This window comes from Lygodium microphyllum, chromosome 18 (genome assembly GCF_053477565.2).
Source record: "Lygodium microphyllum isolate KBCC chromosome 18, Lygodium_microphyllum_v1.1.10, whole genome shotgun sequence".
Classification (NCBI taxonomy): Eukaryota; Viridiplantae; Streptophyta; class Polypodiopsida; order Schizaeales; family Lygodiaceae; genus Lygodium; species Lygodium microphyllum.
Window position 1 is genome coordinate 57,501 of NC_141152.1, and position 10,000 is coordinate 67,500.

Consider the following 10,000-nt stretch of genomic DNA (forward strand, 5'->3'; position numbering starts at 1 on the left):
CGTTGTGGGGGGGTGCACCGTGTCGTGGCGGGTGACGCGGGGTGGGGTGGGTCGAGCGGGGTTTTCGGAGGCGTGGCGGGGTGCTGTTGAGGGAGCGGGGTTTTTCGAGGTGGGGTGCGGGGGGGGGCGTCGTGGGGGGGTGCGCCGTGTCGTGGGGGGTGACGCGGGTCGAGCGGGGTTTCGGAGGCGTGGTGGTGTGGCGTGGAGGCAGCGGGGTTTTTCGAGGTGGGGTGCGGGGGGGGCGTCGTGGGGGGGTGCGGTGGGGTGGGGGGGTGCGCCGTGTCGTGGGGGGTGACGCGGGGTGGGGTGGGTCGAGCGGGGTTTTTGGAGGAGAGGTGGGGTGCTGTGGATGGAGCTCGGTTTTTCGAGGTGGGGTGGGGGGGGCATCGTGGGGGGGTGCGGTGGGGTGGGGGGTGCGCCATGACGCGGGGTGGGGTGGGTCGAGCGCGGTTTTTTGGAGGCGTGGCGGGGTGGTGTGGAGGGAGCGGGGTTTTTCGAGGTGGGGTGCGGGGGGGGCGTCGTGGGGGGGTGCGCCGTGTCATGGGGGAGTGACACGGGGTTGGGGTGGTCAAGCGGGGTTTTTGGAGGAGAGGTGGGGTGCTGTGGAGGGAGCGGGGTTTTTCGAGGTGGGGTGCGGGGGGGCGTCGTGGGGGGTGACGCGGGGTGGGGGTGGTCGAGCGGGGTTTTTGGAGGAGAGGTGGGGTGCTGTGGAGGGAGCGCGGTTTTTCGAGGTGGGGTGCGGGGGGCGTCGTGGGGGGGTGCGGTGGGGTGGGGGGGTGCGCCGTGTCGTGGGGGGAGACGCGGGGTGGGGTGGGTCGAGCGGGGTTTTCGGAGGCGTGGTGGTGTGGCGTGGAGGGAGCGGGGTTTTTCGAGGTGGGGTGGGGGGGGGGCGTCGTGGGGGGGTGCGGTGGGGTTGGGGGGTGCGCCGTGTCGTGGGGGGGTGACGCGGGGTGAGGTGGGTCGAGCGGGGTTTTTCGAGGTGGGGTGCGGGGGGGGGGGGGGGATATGCGCCGCGTCGTGGGGGGTTGCGGTGGGGTGGGGGGGTGCGCCGTGTCCTGGGGGAGTGACGCGGCGTTGGGTGGGTCGAGTGGGGTTTTTCGAGGTGGGGTGCGGGGGGGGGGGGGGGATATGCGCCGCGTCGTGGGGGGGGGCGGTGGGGTGTGGGGGGTGTGCCGTGTCGTGGGGGGCTGACGCGAGGTGGGGTGGGTCGAGCGGGGTTTTCGGAGGCGTGGTGGGGTGGTATGGAGGGAGCGGCGTTTTTCGAGGTGGGGTGCGGGGCGGCGTCGTTGGGGGGTGCGGTGGGGTGGGGGGTGCGCCATGTCGTGGGGGGGTGACGCGGGGTGGGGTGGGTGGAGCGGGGTTTTCGGAGGCATTTGTGGTGTGGCGTGGAGGGAGCGGGGTTTTTCGAGGTGGGGTGCGGGGGGGGCGTCGTGGGGGGGTGCGGTGGGGTGGGGGGGTGCGCCGTGTCGTGGGGGGGTGACGCGGGGTGGGGTGGGTCGAGCGGGGTTTTTGGAGGAGAGGTAGGGTGCTGTGGATGGAGCTCGGTTTTTCGAGGTGGGGTGGGGGGGGGCATCGTGGGGGGGTGCGGTGGGGTGGGGGGTGCGCCGTGACGCGGGGTGGGGTTGGTCGAGCGCGGTTTTTTGGAGGCGTGGCGGGGTGGTGTGGAGGGAGCGGGGTTTTTCGAGGTGGGGTGCGGGGGGGCATCGTGGGGGGGTGCGCCGTGTCATGGGGGAGTGACGCGGGGTTGGGGTGGTCAAGCGGGGTTTTTGGAGGAGAGGTGGGGTGCTGTGGAGGGAGCGGGGTTTTTCGAGGTGGGGTGCGGGGGGGGCGTCGTGGGGGGTGACGCGGGGTGGGGGTGGTCGAGCGGGGTTTTTGGAGGAGAGGTGGGGTGCTGTGGAGGGAGCGCGGTTTTTCGAGGTGGGGTGCGGGGGGGTGTCGTGGGGGGGTGCGGTGGGGTGGGGTGGTGCGCCGTGTCGTGGGGGAGTGACGCGGGGTTGGGGTGGTCAAGCGGGGTTTTTGGAGGAGAGGTGGGGTGCTGTGGAGGGAGCCGGGTTTTTCGAGGTGGGGTGCGGGGGGGCGTTGTGGGGGGTGACGCGGGGTGGGGGTGGTCGAGCGGGGTTTTTGTAGGAGAGGTGGGGTGCTGTGGAGGGAGCACGATTTTTCGAGGTGGGGTGCGGGGGGGCGTCGTGGGGGGGTGCGGTGGGGTGGGGGGGTGCGCCGTGTCGTGGGGGGGAGACGCGGGGTGGGGTGGGTCGAGCGGGGTTTTCGGAGGCGTGGTGGTGTGGCGTGGAGGGAGCGGGGTTTTTCGAGGTGGGGTGGGGGGGGGCGTCGTGGGGGGGTGCGGTGGGGTGGGGGGGTGTGCCGTGTCGTGGGGGGGTGACGCGGGGTGGGGTGGGTCGAGCGGGGTTTTTCGAGGTGGGGTGCGGGGGGGGAGATATGCGCCGCGTCGTGGGGGGGTGCGGTGGGGTGGGGGGGTGCGTCGTGTCCTGGGGGAGTGACGCGGGGTTGGGTGGGTCGAGTGGGGTTTTTCGAGGTGGGGTGCGGGGGGGGGGATATGCGCCGCGTCGTGGGGGGTGCGGTGGGGTGTGGGGGGTGTGCCGTGTCGTGGGGGGCTGACGCGAGGTGGGGTGGGTCGAGCGGGGTTTTCGGAGGCGTGGTGGGGTGGTATGGAGGGAGCGGGGTTTTTCGAGGTGGGGTGCGGGGCGGCGTCGTTGGGGGGTGCGGTGGGGTGGGGGGTGCGCCATGTCGTGGGGCGGTGACGCGGGGTGGGGTGGGTCGAGCGGGGTTTTCGGAGGCATTTGTGGTGTGGCGTGGAGGGAGCGGGGTTTTTCGAGGTGGGGTGCGGGGGGGGTGGCGTCGTGGGGGGGTGCGGTGGGGTGGGGGGGTGTGCCGTGTCATGGGGGAGTGACGCGGGGTTGGGTGGGTCGAGCGGGGTTTTTCGACGTGGGGTGAGGGGGGGTGGGGGGGTGCGCCGTGTCGTGGGGGGGTGCGGTGGGGTGTGGGGGGTGTGCCGTGTCGTGGGGGGGCTCACGCGAGGTGGGGTGGGTCGAGCGGGGTTTTCGGAGGCGTGGTGGGGTGGTGTGGAGGGAGCGGGGTTTCTCGAGGTGGGGTGCGGGGGGCATCGTGGGGGGGTGCGGTGGGGTGGAGGGTGCGCCGTGTCGTGGGGGAGTGAGGCGGGGCACGGTGGGTCGAGCCTGGTTTTTGGAGGAGTGGTGGGGTGCTGTGGATGGAGCGGGGTTTTTCGAGGTGGGGTGGGGGGGAGGCGCCGCGTCGTAGGGGGGTGCGGTGGGGTGGGGTGGGGGGGTGTGCCGTGTTGTGGGGGGTGACGCGGGGTGTCGCGATGCCCCCTCCCCCCCACCATGCCCCGACATGACGCGACGTGCCCCCTCCCCAACATAACATGACAACCCCCCTCCCCCCCCCCATGACATCCCCCCATCCCCCATGACACGACACGACGCGATGCGCCCCCCCCATGACGTCCCCCCCTCAATAATTCGCCTCCCCCCTCAACACACACCACCCCCCCCCCCCCCCCCTCAAAAATTCGGCCCCCCCATGACATCCCCCCCAGCCCCCATGACACGACGCACGCCGCCATGACACGACACAACGCGACGCGCCCCCCCTTCCCCCCTCAACACACACCACACCATGTCGCGACGTGCCGCGCCCCCCCCCCATGACATCCCCACCCCAGCCCCCCCACCCATGACACGACATGATGCGACGCGCCCCCCCCCCCCCCATGACATCCTCACCCGACCCCCCCCCCCCCCATGACACGACACGATGCGACGCGCCCCCCCCCCCCATGACATCCCCCCCCATGGGATCCCCCCCCTCCCCGCCCCCCCATGACACGACAGGATGCGATGTGCCACCCTCCCCTTAACACACACACCCACCCAACGCAATGCCCCCCCCCCCCCCGCGCCCCATGGCCTGACACGACGCGACGTGCTCCCCTCCCCTTAACACACCCACCCACCCTCCATGCCGCCCCCTCAAAAACACCCTTGGAGGGGTGGTGTGGTGTGGTGTGTGTTGAGGGGGGGGGGGGATTTTTGAGGGGGGGGGGAGGGGTGGTGTGGTGTGTGTTGAGGGGGGGGGGGGTGGGGTGGTGCGTGTTGGGGGGGGGGGGGAAGGGTGGGGAGTTGTGTATTGAGGGGGGGGGCGCGAATTTTTGGGGGGGGGGGGGAGGGGTGGTGTGGTGTGGTGTGGTGTGTGTTGAGGGGGGTGGCCGAATTTTTGGGGGGGGGGGGGGTGGGGTGGTGTGTGTTGGGGGGGGGGGGGGGCGAATTTTTTGGGGGCGGGGGGGGGGGGGGTGGGGTGGGGTGGTGTGTGTTGAGGGAGGGGCGAAATGCCCCCCCCCCCCGCGCCCCATGGCCTGACACGACGCGACGTGCTCCCCTCCCCTTAACACACCCACCCACCCTCCATCACGCCCCCTCAAAAACACCCTTGGAGGGGTGGTGTGGTGTGGTGTGTGTTGAGGGGGGGGGGGGGGGGATTTTTGAGGGGGGGGGGAGGGGTGGTGTGGTGTGTGTTGAGGGGGGGGGGGGGGGATTTTTGAGGGGGGGGGGGAGGGGTGGTGTGGTGTGTGTTGAGGGGGGGGGTGGGGTGGTGCGTGTTGAGGGGGGGGGGAAGGGTGGGGAGGTGTGTATTGAGGGGGGGGAGCGCCAATTTTTGGGGGGGGGGGAGGGGTGGTGTGGTGTGGTGTGGTGTGTGTTGAGGGGGGTGGCCAAATTTTTGGGGGGGGGGGGTGGGGTGGTGTGTGTTGGGGGGGGGGGCGAATTTTTTGGGGGCGGGGGGGGGGGGGGGAGCGGGGGGTGGGGTGGTGTGTGTTGAGGGGGGGGCGAAATTTGGAGGGGGGGAAGGGGAGGGGTGGTGTGGTGTGTGTTGAGGAGGGGGGGGGGATTCTTGAGGCGGGGGGAGGGGTGGTGTGCTGTGTGTTGAGGGGGGGGGGGGAATTTTTGGGGGGGGGGGGAGGGGTGGTGTGGTGTGGTGTGTGTTGAGGGGGGGGGGGGGGGAGGTGTGTGTTGAGGGGGGGGGGGGAATTTTTGGGGGGGGGAGGGGTGGTGTGCGGTGGTGTGTGTTGGGGGGGGGGGGCGAATTTTGGAGGGGGGGGAGGGGTGGTGTGGTGTGGTGTGTGTTGAGGGGGGGGCAATTTTTGGGGGGGGGGGGGGCAAAATTTGGAGGGGGGGGAGGGAGGGGTGGTGTGGTGTGGTGTGTGTTGAGGGGGGGGGGAGGGGTGGTGTTTTGTGTGTTGGGGGGGGGGGGGGATTTTTGAGGGGGGGGGGGAGGGGTGGTGTGGTGTGTGTTTAGGGGGGGGGGATGGGGTGGTGTTTGTTGAGGGGGGGGGGGAATTTTTGGGGGGGGGGGGGTGGTGTGGGGTGGTGTGTGTTGAGGGGGGGGGGCGAATTTTGGAGGGGGGGGAGGGGTGGTGTGGTGTGGTCTGTGTTGAGGGGGGGGGCCAATTTTTTTGCGGGGGGGGGGGAGGGGTGGTGTGGTGTGGTGTGTGTTCAGGGGGGGGGGGTGGTGTTTTGTGTGTTGAGGGGGGGGGGGGGGGAATTTTTGACGGGGGGGGGGGGGGGGTGGGGTGGTGTGTGTTGAGGGGGGGGGGGGGAAGGGGTGGTGTGGGGTGGTGTGTGTTGAGGGGGGGGGGGGAAGGGGTGGTGTGGGGTGGTGTGTGTTGGGGGGGGGGAGGGGTGGTGTGGTGTGGTGTGTGTTCAGGGGGGGGGGCGAATTTTTGGGGGGGGGGAAGGGGCGAAATTTGGAGGGGGGGGCGAATTTTTTGGGGGGGGGGGAGGGGTGGGGTGGTGTGTGTTGAGGGGGGGCTAAATTTGGAGGGGGGGAAGGGGAGGGGTGGTGTGGTGTGGTGTGGTGTGGTGTGTGTTGAGGGGGGGGGAGGGGTGGTGTGGTGTGGTGTAGTGTGGTGTGTGTTGAGGGGGGGGTGCGGTGGTGTGTGTTGAGGGGGGGGGGGGAAGGGTGGGGAGGTGTGTATTGAGGGGGGTGGCGAATTTTTGGGGGGGGGGAGGGGTGGTGTGTGTTGGGGGCGGGGGGGGGGGAAATTTTGGAGGGGGGAGGGAGGGGTGGTGTGGTGTGGTGTGGTGTGTGTTGAGGGGGGTGGCCGAATTTTTTTGCGGGGGGGTGGGGTGGTGTGTGTTGGGGGGGGGGGGCGAATTTTTTGGGTTCGGGGGGGGGGGGGGAGGGGTGGGGTGGTGTGTGTTGGGGGGGGGGCGAAATTTGGTGGAGGGGAAGGGGAGGGGTGGTGTGGTGTGTGTTGAGGGGGGGGGGAGGGGTGGTGTGGTGTGGTGTGTGTTGAGGGGGAGGGGGAATTTTTGAGGGGGGGGGCGAATTTTGGAGGGGGGGGGGGAGGGGTGGTGTGGTGTGGTGTGTGTTGAGGGGGGGGCGAATTTTTGGGGGGGGAAGGGGCGAAATTTGGAGGGGGGGCGAATTTTTGGGGCGGGGGGGGAGGGGTGGGGTGGTGTGTGTTGAGGGGGGGGCAAAATTTCGAGGGGGGGAAGGGGAGGGGTGGTGTGGTGTGTGTTGAGGGGGGGGGGAGGGGATTTTTGAGGGGGGGGGAGGGGTGGTGTGGTGTGGTGTGTGTTGAGGGGGGGGGTGGGGTGGTGTGTGTTGAGGGCGGGGGGGGGGGATTTTTTGGGGGGGGGGAGGGGTGGTGTGGTGTGGGGTGGTGTGTGTTGAGGGGGGGGGGGTGGGGTGGTGTGTGTTGAGGGGTGGGCGAAATTTGGAGGGGGGGAAGGGGAGGGGTGGTGTGGTGTGTGTTGAGGGGGGGGGATTTTTGAGAGGGGGGGGAGGGGTGGTGTGGTGTGGTGTGTGTTGAGGGGGGAGGTGGGAAGGGTGGGGAGGTGTGTATTGAGGGGGGGGGCGCGAATTTTTGGGGGGGGGGGGAGGGGTGGTGTGTGTTGGGGCCGGGGGGTGGGGGGGCAAATTTTGGAGGGGGGGGGAGGGGTGGTGTGGTGTGGTGTGTGTTGAGGGGGGTGGCCGAATTTTTTGGGGGGGGGGGGTGGGGTGGTGTGTGTTGGGGGGGGCGAATTTTTTGGGGGCGGGGGCGGGGGAGGGGTGGGGTGGTGTGTGTTGAGGGGGGGGCGAAATTTGGAGGGGGGGAAGGGGAGGGGTGGTGTGGTGTGGTGTGTGTTGGGGGGGGGGAGGGGTGGTGTTGGGTGGTGTATGTTGAGGGGGGGGTGGGGAGGGGTGGTGTGGCGTGGTGTGTGTTGGGGGGGGGCGAAATTTTGGGGGGGGAAGGGGCGAAATTTGGACGGGGGGGCGAATTTTTGGGGGGTGGGAGGGGTGGGGTGGTGTGTGTTGAGGGGAAGGCGAAATTATGAGGGGGGGAAGGGGAGGGGTGGTGTGGTGTGGTGTGGTGTGTGTTGAGGGGGGTGGCCGAATTTTTTTGGGGGGGGTGGGGTGGTGTGTGTTGGGGGGGGGGCGAATTTTTTGGGGGCGGGGGGGGTGGAGGGGTGGGGTGGTGTGTGTTGAGGGGGGGGCGAAATTTGGTGGGGGGAAGGGGAGGGGTGGTGTGGTGTGTGTTGAGGGGGGGGGGAGGGGTGGTGTGGTGTGTGTTGAGGGGGGGCGGGGGAGGGGTGGTGTGGTGTGTGTTGGGGGGGGGTTGGGGTGGTGTGTGTTTAGGGGGGAGGGGTGGGAAATTTTTGGGGGGCGGGGCGAATTTTGGAGGGGGGGGGGAGCGGTGGTGTGGTGTGTTGTGTGTTGAGGGGGGGGCGAATTTTTGGGGGGGGAAGGGGCAAAATTTGGAGGGGGGGCGAATTTTTGGGGCGGGGGGGGAGGGGTGGGGTGGTGTGTGTTGAGGGGGGGCGAAATTTCGAGGGGGGGAAGGGGAGGGGTGGTGTGGTGTGTGTTGAGGGGGGGGATTTTTGAGGGGGGGGGAGGGGTGGTGTGGTGTGTCTTGAGGGGGATGGTGGGGTGGTGTGTGTTGAGGGGGGGGGGCGAATTTTGGAGGGGGGGGAAGGGGTGGTGTGGTGTGGTGTGTGTTGAGGGGGGGGGCTAATTTTTTGGGGGGGGGGCAAAATTTGGAGGGGGGGGGGGAGGGGTGGTGTGGTGTGGTGTGTGTTGAGGGGGGGGGGATTTTTGAGGGGGGGGGAGGGGTGGTGTGGTGTGTGTTGAGGGGGGGGCGGGGAATTTTTGAGGGGGGGGAGGGGTTGTGTGGTGTGTGTTGGAGGGGGGTGGGGTGGTGTGTGTTGAGGGGGGGGGGGAATTTTTGGGGGGGGGAGGGGTGGTGTGGTGTGGTGTGTGTTGAGGGGGGGGGGATTTTTGAGGGGGGGGGAGGGGTGGTGTGGTGTTTGTTGAGGGGGGGGTGGGGAGGTGTGTATTGAGGGGGGGGTGGGGAGGTGTGTATTGAGGGGGGGGGAGGGGTGGTTTGTGTTGGGGGCGGGGGGGGGGGGGGGCAAATTTTGGAGGGGGGGGAGGGGGTGTGTGGTGTGGTGTGTGTTGAGGGGGGTGGCGGAATTTTGGGGGGGGGGTGGGGTGGTGTGTGTTGGGGGGGGGGAGGGGTGGTGTGTGTTGGGGGCGGGGGGGGGGGGGGAGGGGTGGTGTGGTGTGGTGTGGTGTGTGTTGAGGGGGGTGGCGGAATTTTTTGGGGGGGGGGGGTGGGGTGGTGTGTGTTGGGGGGGGGCGAATTTTTTGGGGGCGGGGGGGGGGGAGGGGTGGGGTGGTGTGTGTTGAGGGTGGGGCGAAATTTGGAGGGGGGAAGGGGAGGGGTGGTGTGGTGTGTGTTGAGGGGGGGGATTTTTGAGGGGGGGGGAGGGGTGGTGTGGTGTGTGTTGACATGACAAGACGCGACGTGCTCCCCTCCCCTTAACACACCCACCCACCCACCATGACGCCCCCTCAAAAATTCTGCCCCCCTCCCCCCCCCCCAACACACACCACACCACACCACCCCTACCCCCCTCCAAAATTCGCCCCCCCTCTCAACACACACCACACCACCCCTCCCCCCCCACCCCCCCTCAAAAATTCGCCCCCCCCCCTTCAAAATTCGGCCCCTCTCAACACACACCAACCCCCCCCTCCCCCCCCCCCCAAAAATTCGGCCCCCCCCCCCCCCCCCCCCCCCCCCCCCCCTCAAAAATTCGCCCCCCCCCCCCACCCCCCCTCAAAATTTCGGCCCCCCCCCACCTTCAAAATTCGGCGCCCCCTCCCCCCCCTCCAAAATTCGGCCCCCCCTCCCCCCCTCAACACGCCATGTCGCGAGGCGCCCTTCCCCCCCCCCCCCCCAAGGAAAATTTCGGGCTTTGTAGGTATGCCTTGCCGTTGGAGCCGAAAACACCTATGAGGGTAGTGGTGCTTGCTCCATCGAAACACTCCTTGGAGATCCAAGGGAGGGTGAGGTGAGGCGTATGGTCCCCGCATCCGTCTTGTCCGCGAGGAGTGTCTCGTGAGCAAATGCCATGTACCCCCCGCCGAACGGTTAGGCTCAAGCGACTTGTGGTGATCCTTGCGAGGACATCGCGTCGTGGCGGTCAACATGTGCCCACTAGGCGGTGAGGAGCGAAGTGCGGTGCCTTGAACACGTGTCTTGTTTTTGGCGAGATCGTGTTTGAGCTCCATGGTTCTCAATGCTAACGGCGATTCTCGTCGTGAATATTGTGCGGCTTGTATCGATACGGATGGACCGAAACCGATGGAACGATGTGATCGAGGTGCTTCTTCGTCGGCGGGGCTTGTTCCCGGTGGGGTTGAGTGTACCTCATGATGGGCTCTTGTTGACGCGAAACGGTGGAATGCATGAGCGTCTCCATCGTCTTTCGACTCGACACGAGCTCGGAATGTGGCAGACAAGACAACGTTGAGCACGCCTCGTGCGTGGTGGTGGCGATGGCTGATGCACGTGCTCGTGTGCGGCTTTGTCCACGGTGGGAAACGAAAGCATGCCCTCGTCCCATCCCCATTTTTCATTTTATTTTTCTCCCCGTAAACTCTCGAGCCTTCGTGCTCCTCCCCTCTTTCTCTTTACATC